The sequence below is a fragment of the Papio anubis genome, chromosome 9, assembly GCF_008728515.1.
Source record: "Papio anubis isolate 15944 chromosome 9, Panubis1.0, whole genome shotgun sequence".
NCBI classification, from domain to species: domain Eukaryota; kingdom Metazoa; phylum Chordata; class Mammalia; order Primates; family Cercopithecidae; genus Papio; species Papio anubis.
In genome coordinates, this window is record NC_044984.1 from 92,012,589 (window position 1) to 92,027,170 (window position 14,582).

The following is a 14,582-nucleotide window of genomic DNA, read 5'->3' on the forward strand; positions in this document are numbered from 1 at the left end:
TTTCCCGTGCCCCAGAGCTAGCACCTGATTCCAGGAGGGAGGCCTAACAAGCAAATCTCTCCTGATGGCTACTGTAATACTTCTTCCCAGGACTGTGAGAGCTGCCAAGATGACACTGACTCATATTGTCCCTGCGACCCTGCTTACCTCAGATACAAGCCTCGAAAAAGGAACAGTGTTAGTGAAGTGGAATGTTCTGAGCCCTGGGTACAAGAGAGTAAAATGAGACTTAGCCAGCCAATTAGATGCTAGAAATGGAGGTACTATTTCTATCCCATGGAAAGAAGGTGGGCATTATATTAAGGTAAGTGGGGAGCCACTTAAGAGATTTAAATGGGGAAGTTACCTGATCAGATTAGCGTCACTCTACTTCAAAAAAATAACCAAGACAAGATCTAAGCCAGCAGAGCAAAGAGAAACAGAATGACCAAAGGAAAAAAGTCTCAAAAGAGAGACTAAAGGGACAACTTAAATTTTGTCTTCCCACAGATGAAGATTTGCAGAAGGAGGACATGGAATTTCTCTATGGCTATCTAAGAGAAAATGAACTTGATTCATATTAGAAGAAAATATTTCTGAACATTACAAAGTCATTCATTCCTACAAGGGGGAAATATAGGAGTGATTCACCCTTGGTGTTGCTGGTCTCTATCTCTGGATACTTATGAGAAAACATCACCTCCAGTGGCCTCTACATTCACTTGACCCAAAGGATGATCACAAATTAGAGACTCTTAGAAATTGACGAGGGCACTTTCAATTTCAAGGGACAGAGATGCACCTCAAACTAGTTTAAATAAGGGGAGATTTATTGGTTTACATAATTTAAAAGTCGAGAAATAGATTTAGCTTTAGTTATGGCTGGATTCAGAGACTCAAAATATGACATCTGGAATTGATTCCTCTTCATCTCCTTCCGCTGCTCTCTTTTTGTTGATTAAATTGCTCCAAGCCGCAGTCCCAAACTTACACCTTACTTCTTTAGCTAACTCAGTGAAATGATAATGCCTCTTTCCCAAGAGTACCAGCAAAATTTTGCAATGGACTCAGATTGTCTTGGTTTCAGTCAAGGGCTCACTTGTGAAATCATCACTGAGTTTGATTACCCAACTGGTTGTTTGAATAGTCCAGTTGGTCATTCTTGAGTCATATGTTCAGCCTTGGAACTGAGAGGATTGGGTCAACCTCACCTAAATTAAGGGTCTGAGTATGATGAAGTGGTGGTGACGGGTAATTCTCAAAAGTATCTTGGGGTGTTTACAAGAAAAAAGGAAGGTATGCTAGACAGGCAGAATAAACAATCAACAACAAAACAAAACACCCTCTCCCGCCCACACAAACAGATGTCTACTCTACTTTAAAAGTCTCTTTAAAGTCTGTATTTACAGTTTGATATCTTAGAAGGGTGAACCTAGCCAAGAACATTCCTAGATACACTAAATTTTACTCTGTAATCATTTATGCCATTGCTGTCATACTCCAAAAACTTGTTTTAAACTTCCATACTGCACACTTTACAGGGAAATGCCACGGCATAAAGAAACTCACTTCTTGGCTGTAGGTCACCCAACAAAGTGTTTTCCTGTATATGCTCTGGACTGTGAATATCTCCTGGCAAGAAAATAATGGAGCTAACTGCCTTCATCATAAGTGAGAAGAGCCATGTGTAGCTTATGTCTGAAATAAAAAACCCAGTGTACAACTTTCAAACAACAGATTGTCCCCAGCATTGGTGAGCCATGGGCAGTAACAAATGAAGCCTTCTCAGGCTTTCTCCTGGTCCTGAGCTGTGATCTGAACCAAGCAGAGCTGCAGCTGAGAGTTGCGGAGGCAGCATGCCCAGTTAATCCTTAGTGCTTGTGCCAAGACTGTCAACAAAGGGTCCCATTGTCATGGCACAGTGCGGCTAGGGGTACTAGTATGCTAGGGAACTGGATGGAGACCACCAACTCATTGACTGAAATGCTTTCTCCCACACCCGCTCCAAAACGGAAATCAATGTCTGGCACTTAGCATTCATAAGCAGTCCAGCAATACCAATCTCAGTGTGCACATGCTTGTGAGGAAAAAGAAATGGATAAGCTAGGCAGACTTCACTTCCAGACCTCAGAGGGGTTGCAAACATCATTGTGAAAAATCGATTTGGCAAAATTATGGCTGGTCCTGACTGCTGTTTTAATTGCATGCTGAGTTTGGCGATGATGGGTCTGATTTTTTTTTTCTTCATGCATTAAAAAAAAAATAAAAGAAGTAGAAAGAAAAAGGATGAGAATCCAGAGTCCCTGAAATTTTCTTTTGAATTTTCAGCCTCAGCACTACCATGCTGGCTCTTTATCTTTATTCCTCGCTAAATGATTTCACTTTCAGTGTTGGAGGTTATTCTCTTGAACCATTTCAGACAGTTTTCTGTTATTACTTTAATTCTCGGTAAGCTGTTGGCAATTGCTACCAAATTGCTTCATGGATCAATTCTTCCTCCATAGCCCATTAAATTTTGCTTTTTTCTCCTGAGTAAGAAGTCACAAACACATTTGGTTACACCTGGCCAGTGAGCCATAAGCCCTTTACTCCTCTTTAGAACTTACTGCAATAGACTCACATTAGGATTTCTGAATGCCTCATGTTTATGGTCTATTGGGATTCACTGTTGTTATTTGCTTGAATATGTAACCAGGAATGGGAGTAAGTATACAGGGTGTCCTTATATTTGTTAAATCCCAATAGTCATGTGGTAGATTACCAAAAAATGCCTACATATTAGAACTCTTTCTTTATGGCAGATGTGCAATGTGACTTTGCAGGTCCACTTGACAAGAAATTAGTCTCTTCCCCTACCCCTTAAAGATTGGTTGACACTGTGAGTTGCTTTGACCAATAGCATGTGGCAGGAGTTATGATATGCCAGTCTCAAGCCTGGATTTCAAGAAGCCACTTTGCACACCACAACTCATTCTCCTAGAATTCTCCTAGAATCCCTGTTTTCTCCAAGTGAGCAAGCCCAGCCTAGCATGCTGGAAGATGAGAAGCCACTTGGCTGAGAGCCATGGTGCCCTGGTCAACAATAAATCCAGCTGACCTGGCAGCTGACTCCAGACCCAGCTAAGCCCAGCTCAAATTACTGATCCCTAGAGCTAAGTAAATGGTTGTTTTAAGCCCTTAAATTTTGAGATGATTTGTTATACTACAAATATTAATTGATAGGATCCTTACCTTATTGTTTCTGGTGATTCTTGCCATTACTACTTTGTAAGTATCACCTTCTACCTTCCATACTAAACTGAGAAATCCTTGCTGTATACCTAGTTGGAAAATTAATGAAAATAAGATCCTATTACTATAACATTTATGTCTACAATGGTGTCCTCTGTTTTAACTCCTCTGTTAAAAGACTGTGAACAGCTAGCTCCCTGTTGCTTTCTGAATAATGCTCAAATGTATTGACTCGACATTTAAGGCCCTCCACAGTTTGATGCTAGCCTGGCCATTCAGTCTTGTATCTATCTCCCTCCATTTGAAAACTTTTTTTCCAGACTATATGGACTACTTCACTTTCCCCAAATCACAATGCATCCCTACCTCCTCAACTTTGCTCCTACTGTTTCCTCTGCCTGGAATGACCTTCCCCTCATTACTGCATGAACAATCAAAGTCCATTTTAAATACTGCCTCCTTCTTGATGCTTTTCCAAAACATTCTAATCAGATGGGATGATTTCTTCCTCTCTTGGGATGCTGAAAAGCCCTCGTGACTAACACTCAGGGGTCACCAGAGGCATATCCCTCTTGGATATTCAGTGCTTTGTTCCCTGTGGTGTTCTGGTACAGGACATCACCTCGCCCATCCTTGTCAGAGAACTTTCGAGTGCTAAGCATGGGTCAGACTCTTTGCTGGGCACTTTATACACATTAGCTCATTTAGTCCTCTTCATTACCCTGTTGGGTAAGTGTTATTAATTTCAGTGTATAGGTGATAAAAAATGAAGCTCGAAAATCTAAATAATTGATCGAAGTTTCCACAAATCCCACAAATCCGGACAGCAGATGTGATATTGAATGTGGTCTTTCACTCAGCCACTCAGATCTCCCTCACAGCCCCCTGTGTGAGGACACACAGAAGTTGGCAACTCAGTGGCTTGGAGAAAATATTGTCAGAGCTCTAACTTCGTATATTGTCTCACAGGGGAGTCAACTGAAGGGACGATATTTGCCTGATGGAAAGAGCCTACCCTGGAGTGGTTGGTCAGTCACACTGGGGCTAGGCTGGGACTTACTTCTTCAATTTCCAGTGCTTCATCAAGAATGTTCTGGGAGGGCGTAGTAGCTGGTGGCTGTCATCCCAGCACTTTGGGAGGCCAAAGCAGGACGATCCCTTGAGACAGGAGTTTGTGACCAGCCTGGGCAACATAGGAAGACCCTGTCTCTACAAAAAAGAAAAAAAAATTTTAATTAGCCAGGCATGGTGGCATATGCTTGTAGTCTCAATCCTTGGGAGACTGAGGCAGGAAGATTGCTTGAGCCCAGGAGGTCGGGACTATGAGTGAGCTCTAATCGTTCCACTGAACTTCAGCCTGGGCAACACAGTGAGACTCTGTCTCAAAAAAAAAAAAAAAAGGATGTTCTGAAACATTTTACGAGTTATTAATATCAGACAGTGGCTCACCACTAAGATAGTTAATAAGCTACCCACTGATTTGCTCTAATTATCCGGGAACTAATAACTTTCTACTCTTCTAGTCATAATGAATTTCTTTCCTTAGTCAAGCTTGTCCATAAGATTGACTATGGGACATCCAAGAGGTTGGCCCTAATTGATCCTATTTCAACATGGCCACTGCTGTTGGGCCCAGGTGCTACGGAGCAGATCAGCAGCAGAGACCATGAAGTGGGAGGGGAAAAGCTTGACTTTGCTACTCAGGAGGTATAGCCACGCCTCTCTACTTGGCCAGAATATAATCATGGCTTAGTTCATTTTTACATTAAGCCATAGATTATTTTCTCACCAGGAAAATGGAAATATTTCCCTGTATTTGTGAGTGATTTCCTTCTTAAAATGGTAAAAAAAAAAAAAAAATTTACTTAATAGGCATCATGTTTTAGTGACATTGAAAGATATCCTTGAGAACAGAAGGGTGTGGATGCTAGTTTTGAATGGTGGGAATAGTAAGGCCAACTTCACAGTCCTTCAGCCTCAGGTACAGTGATCCTTCTGTTAGTCATCCTTCAATTATGTCATGGGATTGTGCCTGCTTGACAGACAGAGCTCACATGTGGGGTCTTGCATGAGGAGAAGAGGTAGGAAATTTGCTCTTGGACCAAGGTTCTTTAGGATGTAGGCTTTCTGATTACACCAGTGTTCCCACTGAAGTTTCCTGGGTCTCTATCTCACATAGAGTTTCCACCTTGCCAGAACACTGGATACTGCCCCAGGGCACAGCACGTGTGCGTTGAGGACCAGAGCAAGACTCCGTTTCACCTGAAGAAATGGCTGGTCACTCAGAAGGCCTCTGGATTGTAGATTTATTACCACCAAAGGGCAGTCCCTAATTTGGGAAATGGTGCTTCACACCAAGTTCCTTCCCCACTCTCTTGAAAGTCTTGACTTCAAAGTAGTTGCCACACACTGATGGCAAACATGCTTACAGTACAATTGACACAGCAGATACCTGTAGCTCTCTGAAGGCCTGGGTGTGCTAGGCCCACAGGAAAATTAGGCTTGACTTCTATTCTCCAAAATCATTTCAAGGAGATGATATTAATACATGACATCCGAGAGGGGGAAAAAAAGAAAAAACAGCAGAGAGGTAAAGCTTCTAGTGCAAACTGCTTCTTGTTGAGTTTCCCATGCTTCTTCTCCCTTCTCAGAACCAATGGAACTCCCTTGGGTTCCATTTGCATCCTCTTTCTGCCTTCCAGTTCTAATATTACAGCAGCAGAGACAACAGCTAACCCATGTTTCTTTAACACTTTCTTGCCAATTACTATGCTTTACACCAAACTAATAATCTGTTTGTTGAAAAAAGTTGCTCCCAGTGGTTCATGATGGGACCCTTACTGTGCGTTGTACATAATAGGGACACAGTAATTACTTGCTGAATGGAAGAATCATATATATAGAGGAAATATAACAAAGTGGTTAAGTGTAGGTTCTTTAACACTAGCATGCTTGAGTTTGAAGTTTGGCCCTGCTACTTACTTGCTGTGATATTTTAGGCAAATGTCTTTACTTCTCAAAGTCTCAGTATCTTCATCTGTCAAATTAGGATAATAATACTACCTTACCTGAGGATTGTTATAGATTAAGCAGTAATCCCAGTATGTTGCATAGATTAACTACTTAATAAATAATATTGTCATTGTTATGATTATTAGTGCCAAGCATTATTCAAAGTTTCCTATCTCCATTTTATGTTCGCAATGTACAATTGAAATACATATGTATGTATACATGTATATGTATACGTATATGTGTGTATGTGTATATATACATATATATGTGCACGCGTGTGTGTGTATATGTGTTTATATACACTTATTCTTCAGTGAAAAATCAAGGCTCTGAGAGATAATAAACTTGTTGAAGGTCATAGAAAGCACTGACTTGGAAGCCTTAATCCACAGCAAGGTGAAGGGGTGAGGAGAAAAAAGCTCTTTATAAACTTATTTTTTAAAACACTGTGAAGTTTGCGGAAGGCTTATTATTTCAGAATGGGCAAAGGTTATTCTACACAGATCAAGGGGTCAATAAGTTTGGCTGCACTTGTAGCAGGATAATTTAGTTCAGAGTTATGTTCCCTCTGAAATCTCCTTGTGGAATGATAATGTTATTTCCCGTAAAATAGAATACAAGGGCTCTCATTTCCTTTGTTAATGAAACCTTCTTTATTTCAGGCTACTCATCAAACTAGGCACCTGCAGCCAGGTTATAATTTAGGATCTCCTTAGCAGTCTCAGGGTCTTATTCAAATTAGGGTCTTCCGCCCCTTCAGGTCTCCTGGAGTGGAGATGGGGCATTGAAACACTCAAATATTAACTCTTTTTGATCAGCTTCCTACCAAACCACCTCCCAGATGCACAAATGCACACACTCACCTGGCCTAGATTGTCTTTGGGTACTGGAGTGACCTGGAGCTCCTAAGCTGTAACATTTCCTACAGCACCTGAATCTGGAATGTGGTCACTCCTGGTCCCTGGTCCTTGGGCTTTTGTGTGTGTGTGTGTGTGGTTTTTTTTTTTTTTTTTTTTTTTTTGTGTGTGTGTGTGTGTGTGTGACAGTGTCTTGCTCCATCACCCAGGCTGGAGTGCAGTGGTGCAACCTCGGCTCATTGCAACCTCCGTCTCCCTAGTTCAAGTGATTCTCGTACCCCAGCCTCCTGAGTAGCTGGGATTACAGGTGTGCGCCGTCACGCCTGACTAATTTTTGTATTTTTAGTAGAGATGGGGTTTCACCATGGTGGCCAGGCTGGTCTCGAACTCCTGGCCTCTATGATCCACCTGCTTCGGCCTCCCAAAGTGCTAGGATTACAGGTATGAGCCAGCATGCCCAGCCCCTTGGGCTCTTCTGTAATTGCTTCTGGTTAAATAAATTCTGGTCCAGGTGATACCTCCCAACAGCAATGTCTCTCAAGAGCTTCTCCTTGTTCACGGACCATGTGCAGGATGTCTCAGGCACTGATACCACACCTGCCCTTGTGGCGTTCCCACATAGTGTAGGACTCCCCCTAGCAGCATCCTTCAGTGACAGTGGATGTTGGTTTCCTATAGGATAGCAATGAACTGTTTTCCCCTCAACTGCACGAACCTTCAAGCCTCTGAGGTTGTCTGGAATCTTAGCGCCTATCCTGAGCTGCATCCCGAAAAGCTGCTTCCAACCAGTGTTCTAGTCTTCTAGTCGCCAGTGTGAGAGACACAGTCTTAAGGAATACCACCCCAGCCTTCAGAATTGCGTAAATAATGACTTCAACTACTACTGCTAATGATAATAAGTTAGTATTAATAAGAGTTTCTGTTTTACACACTTCCCACCTGCAGACACTGTATTCATAGATTTTATCTTTATCATAATTTTGCCAGATTGGTATCCCAATACCCATTTAAAGTATGAGGAAATCGAGGACCAGAGAGGCTAAGTGGCTTGCTCAAGGTTACCATTTGGTAGACAGCATAGTAGGTATTTGAACTCAAATTCTTCTGATTTTAAAGCCCTTTCTTTTATCCTCAAACTGCCATTTGTTAAGTGATGGGTACTATGCCAACAGCCTTGTATATATTGCCTCACATAAAGAAGGGGCAGACAGTGGGTGCTGTGTCAACGCATCCTTCTGCGGTGACCCATGGCCAGTGTATCCCCCTGGCTCACTCTGAGCTGTGGGGGTACTGGGGAGGCAATCCTATCTCCTGGAAGTACCTGTCAGGATACTGGCAAGAGCTTAAATTCTACATGATATTCCTAGTGTCTTCTCTGTCACCACCCCTCCCCTTTCCACACTTACAAGGCAAATCCCTGGAAATACAGCTTTTTCCTAAGACATGCAAACCAAACTTTCAATGTTGGCTGACCTAAGTTCCCTGAAAACTGGTCATGATGAATACAACTTACACTTGATAAACTGATTTGTAGGTCTCCCAGAAAGCAAGCTGAAGTCAAATCTAATAACTAGCATAAAATTCTAACTTTGATTATCCACGCATGGAGTGTCCAAGGCAAATACTTAATCCCACATGAGGTACCACATGCAAAAGCTTTGAAAAGTATAAAATATTCTACTAATGCCAAATATGATTATTCTTGTCAGTGCCACACTCACTCTCCCCACAGGTATGTGCTGAAGGAATACAAATGACTTCAGGACCTGTCTGATCCAAGCATAACTGAGAATGTAAACTTTACAATGGTGAGGCCCAGTGATATCAGGGTAAAAGCCCTCATATAACAGTCAGTAAACCTGGTTCTGAGCTTTGATCCTGCCATTAACAAGCTGAGGAAATCTGAGTAAGACTCTCAACTTCTCTGATCTTCAATTCAATTATAATAATTACAATAACACATAAAAATACAACTGCAGCTACTATTTATTGTTGTATACCCACTCCAAGCCATGCACTTTTCTAAGAGCTTTGTGTATAATATCTCATTTAATTTTCCCAACAATCCTCTGTTGCATTATCATCTCCATTTCACAGATGTATAAACAGAGGCCCCAAGATGTTAAATGACTTATCTCTGCCCTCATAGCAAGTAAGGTAGGATCTAGGCCAAATTACATTTTCCAGTCATTCCAAAATAAATGGAAATGATCTGGGGATATTTGTGCCCTGTTTCCATTTCACTTGCAGGAAAGTTAGCTATGGTTAGATTCAGAATTCCTAAAGAAAGAGGGAAAATCTTGTTAGAAGCCCAGAGAAAGCAAACAGATTCCTAATGAGTGAAGCAGGTACATGACTGATTATGACATTTTCCTAATACGTGAACGGTGCTTTCCTTGTTTTTAGAAAATACTTTGTAGACTGAGGGTATTGCTACCAGAAGAGGCCACCTTGGTGGGGAAATGGAATATTGTACTTATGTGAGTTGTGTGAGTTTCTTCCTGCAGGATGTTTTGGGAATCTTTTTAAAGTGTTGGGTTCCGGTTGGAGTTAGTGTTTGAAAAAAGTATTAATAATAAAAAGTACAGTGTTGTTGGGTGAATATCTAAAAGAGGAGTAGAAGAACAAATAATGGAGCCTTTCACCAAAATAATTTTTCCAGGGAATGCTCTGTGTGTGTGTGTGCGCGTGTATGTGTGTGTGCTTGAGAGAGACGGGGGGGTGGGGAGAGAGAGAGAGAGAGAGACTCAACTCTTTGATCAGTGTTCCTCTCACCTGTCATTTCAGAAGGGTTCCCGAATCATACTGCTGAGATAAAATTTTACCCCACATACATTTTGGCCATGGGAAAAATGTTCCACCACTGACCATAGCATCATCATAAGACTGCGGAATAGATCCTTCATCCTCTGGTACTCCATCACCCAGACACAAATATCAGTAATACCGTGGTCATCAACTATGCCACCAGGACAAACTTGAAAGTGAGCTTTAAAGTCTAACGCACTTCCAGCTTCCCACTTGGGAAGTGCTTACTCTAGTAAGCACTTAATTAATTAACTACTTAATTTTTAGAAACTGGGTCTCATTATGCTGTCCAGGCTGGCCTCGAACTCCTGGGCTCAAACAATGCTTCCACCTCAGCTCTCGAGTAGCTGGGACTACAAGTTTGTACCACCATGCCCTGCTTTCACCTAATCTATTAATACATTTTAACTAATGTGCTTAAATGATAGCCTCATGGTCTAACACCACCAACAACAGAAACCCTTTTTCTCGTGCCTCAGAATTGGAATTTTCTCAAGTAATTGATTACCTTGTGGGAAAAAGGGAATGAAAAGTGGGCACTCTCCTAAGAACCCTACTGATTAAGAGATGAGGGCTTTGCAATTGAAACCAGGCTCCTTTTGCAAATGAGGCTGGATTTCATCTCCATTGCCTCTGGCCCTCTCTATCATCCCTTTAAATGTCATATCTGCCTGCATCACTCAATATGTTTTGCATAGGTCAAGATTTTTCCCCAGCTCAGCTGAGGAGGGATAGTCTTGGGCACTAAGGATTCATCATATTTATAGATGTTGAATGTGCTCAATGTTGGAAAGAAAAGCCACAAAGAAATGCTTTTAGAGAAGGGTGTCTGAAATCCTTTAATCCCAGGAATTTAGTCCTGAGAAATATTTTGAATGCCATCCTGGGGCTCCTTTTAGGGGCTTCAGAGAAGGGGCACTACTGACTGGTTAGTAAAAATCGCTTGTTAATGGTTATGTGGCTGCTGTATGATTATTACTTTCCTTTTTTTATTGGGCATAAATGTCATCAGGTATGCACAGCTCATGGTGCAGATGCTGATGGGACATCAATCTAGATTATTGGATGGGAGATTGAGCAGCAATCCTGCTGCTTAACTGACAGATATGTATAGCTGAATTCACAGAATGTTTCATATCTAGTGCGTGTTTCTATAGGAAAGTTATTCTTGAATCCTTTCCTATTTCCCCCTCAAACGTTAATTGATGTGTTGTGTTTAAATCATACTCTAAGTTTTGTTTGCCGAGTTAACTCTCCCAGGGTATCTATTCCCAGGAATAAGAGGTGAGTGCTTTGCCTTGAGAATTAATCTAAGAACTCAAACAGAACCTTTTCCAGAGGCAGGAAAATTGACAGAAAATGATGGGTGAGACACAGCTTACTATCAGAGTAATCATCTTTAGTTGTGGGAAGGGAGGTGGAAGATGAGAATGATCACCATTAAATAAAACAGGAATCATGGAGAATGCATTTCTGGGAGCACATTTTGATGGAGATGCCTCATCAACTGCCAAATCTCTCGGCAGCTTTGCAAGATCATTCTGCAAATGGTCATTGCGGTCCAGATTTCATCGTTTCACATTTGCACCTTGCAGCTTTTAAGGGCCATTAGAACCTAAATACTGCCCCATCAAAACTCAGCCTAAAAGGGGTGATTGCCAGCAGCCAGATAGATCGTGGAATCTCAGCCTTTGACAGTTCTTAACAGGTAAATACTTTTGTTTATGAGAGAAAATGATGATCTGGAAATGTCGATGGTCTAAAGCTCTGACTGCATCCCTGAGCAGTTGGAAATTTGACATTGACTCCTATAGCAGTCTTATGATACCATCACTTTCCCGGGGGATGAACTTGAATATCAGAGACCTCATCTTTTGAAAATTTTGCATAATATGAGGCATTAAAATTAAGTCTGGTGTTTACTGTTCAGTTCTTACACAGATATTCCCAGATTCACAGCAAGATATTATTTCCCTTAGAAATGCTTTCTGTCCCTGCCAGTTACTGAATGCAATCAGATAGCTTTTGCGTGGGCTAGCATACCAATTAGAGGCCTTGTCTAGGTTACATGTGATGTATTCCCTTCTAAACTCAATGGCTTGTCTGCAGATAAACACATATAAAGAAGACAAAGCCCAATTCCCAAATCCCTTGAAACTATTTTGTTCTTAAAATTATGTGTGTGTGTGTATATATATATAATATTATATACATGTATATATATAAATTTTAATAATATGTGTATATATGTATTCAAGGTAGAAAGAAAAATAGCCATAAAACATGGCAAATAAAAGAAGATTAATGAGGAAAAAAATCTGACAAAAATATTTAATTAGAATGGAATGGCTTGGCCCTATTATCTTGTATTATTATACATCTTGTCATTAACCAAATCTGTAGCTAAACTGTGAGCATTTGTCTTCATTATATAGTAAAATGGTATAATGAGCAGGTTCCAAACAATGAATAAATGCCCTGAAATGATCATAAGTCTGGAGAATGAGAAACATTTTCGTTTCCATTCAGTGTGGTCTGGTAGCTGGAGCTTAGCCTTGCTTTAAAAGGCAATGCAAAAGGAATTCATCTATGTTTAAAATTGTGGATAGATACATAAAATTAAGGTGTCTTGTAGTGTGACATCCTATAAACTTGGCATCTACTAACTTGATCTCTGCCGTGAACTCACCATGAGGCCTTTTCAAATTACAGTTTCCTCATCTGTCAAATGTGATGAATTTCTACCATCTCAAAGGTCCCTTCTGGTGCTAATATTCTGTGTTCAAGAAAATGATATGAATTGTTAATTCTTGTTTGGGGTCTAGTTTAACTGATATGCAGAAAGCCATTTTTCATTCATTCGTTCATTCACTAAGAGTGCATTGAAGCGTTCATAGAGTGCCAGGTACAAGTGTTAATTGTCCAGAGATAAAAATTCTGCTCTTCCGCTAGTTCTGTGATTCCACATCCTAGCTGCACATTGGATCAGCTGAGGAAACATTTTAAAACTCTGATGCCTGGCCCCCGGCCCCAGAGAGTCTAATTAAATAGTTTGCAATAAGGCCCCATTCTAAAGTGCTGCCTGGTTTGAGAAACTTCTGACCTAGTGGAAGATGCAAAAATAACAGTACATTCTACTGTAGTGAAGTGTGGTTTCTCTTAAAGGAACACCTTCCACCCTTTGTCTGCAGGATCCTTATTGGACCACATCTGCCAGCTCCTTTATAGTTTCTCTGATTTCACTCCTCATTCTTCTTTTCCTACACTGGCAGATGTATTGCTTCTACGTATATATATGCACACAAAGAACATCACACTCAGTGAGAGAAATAGCAGGATACAAAGGAAGCTCTTCTGCAAGAAGCAGCATTGAGATCAATTTTAGAAGATGAGCAAGAGTGGAGCTGGCTGAGAGGGAGAGCAAATATCCCAGGAAGAGAGTGCAGCATACACAGGTGCAGTGACGTAAGATATGATGGGAAAGCTCAGAATCTTGAGAAGGTCAGCCTGGGCAGAGCACAGAGAAAACAGCTCGCAAGACCAAGTTTAGGAATAAAACACTATGGCCAAGACTGCTAATGGCTCCCCATTATCCCTGAGTTTTGGAAGGGAATGTGTATAGACATCCAACTAACAATCACATTCCCCAGCTCCCTGGCAACTAGAGGATTGCCATGTAACTAAGTTCTGGCCGATCAGGTTGTGAATAAGTGAGCAACTTCTAGGTTTCATCTCCAGGAGAAAACTGCCTGCCTTCGCTTCTTCTTTCTCCCTTCCCATGAGCTGAAATACAAAATGATGCTGGTGACTCAGTTTCAATCATGCTGGTGAACAGCATGAGAGGAAATGAGAGGTCAAAAAAACAGAAGAAATCCCTTCTCAGAATGATACCTGAATCACCCACCTACTCTGACTTATACCCCAAGAAAGAAATAAAACTTTGACCTGCTTGAGCAAATGTTTAATACTCCTTGTCACAGCAGCATAGACTGTTCCCTAATTAATATGCCACTAGAATTAAGTAACCACTAGCAGGTTACTTTCTTGGGAAGAAAACATCACTCTTCTTGGAGTGGTGGCCTGTATAAATATCCGCTTTTGTGAAGTTCTGTTGTAGAAAGTATAACATGGAATTTTTTTTAAATCCTAGTAAAGAAAAATTTTCTCTGAATTACAGTTTTTAGTAAACTACCTCTGCCTCTCAATACAGTTTGAATGTGTCTCACGTGCCCGTTTCTAAATGTCTCAAGATTATAGAGAAAAGTTCTTAATTCAATAATTAAGTTTGCTTTTGATTGATTAAAGCCCCGTTGTAATTCCAAAGATCTGTATTGCTGGGGTGGGGCTGGAACTGGCCTTTTGTTTAATATGCTGGGATATGATTTTAGTGTGCAATTCCCAGTCTCTAGGGTAGTACAAGCTCTCAGACACTTTATTGGGTTTTGATAGAGAATATTCAAAGAAGCAATTTCTAAGGGGAACATTTAGGTGATATGACTCAGGAGACTACAGAGCTAGCTACAATTTCAGATCCTAAGGGGAAGGAAATCACCAATGGAAACATAACTATTACTCTGAAAATAGATCTTCCCGACAGGACATAAATCAGAAGCGCTGACCAGACATGACCATGAAAATGCCCCTGGTGGTCCTATGAGACCAGAAGTGTTCACCTTAACATTGTCAAGGCAA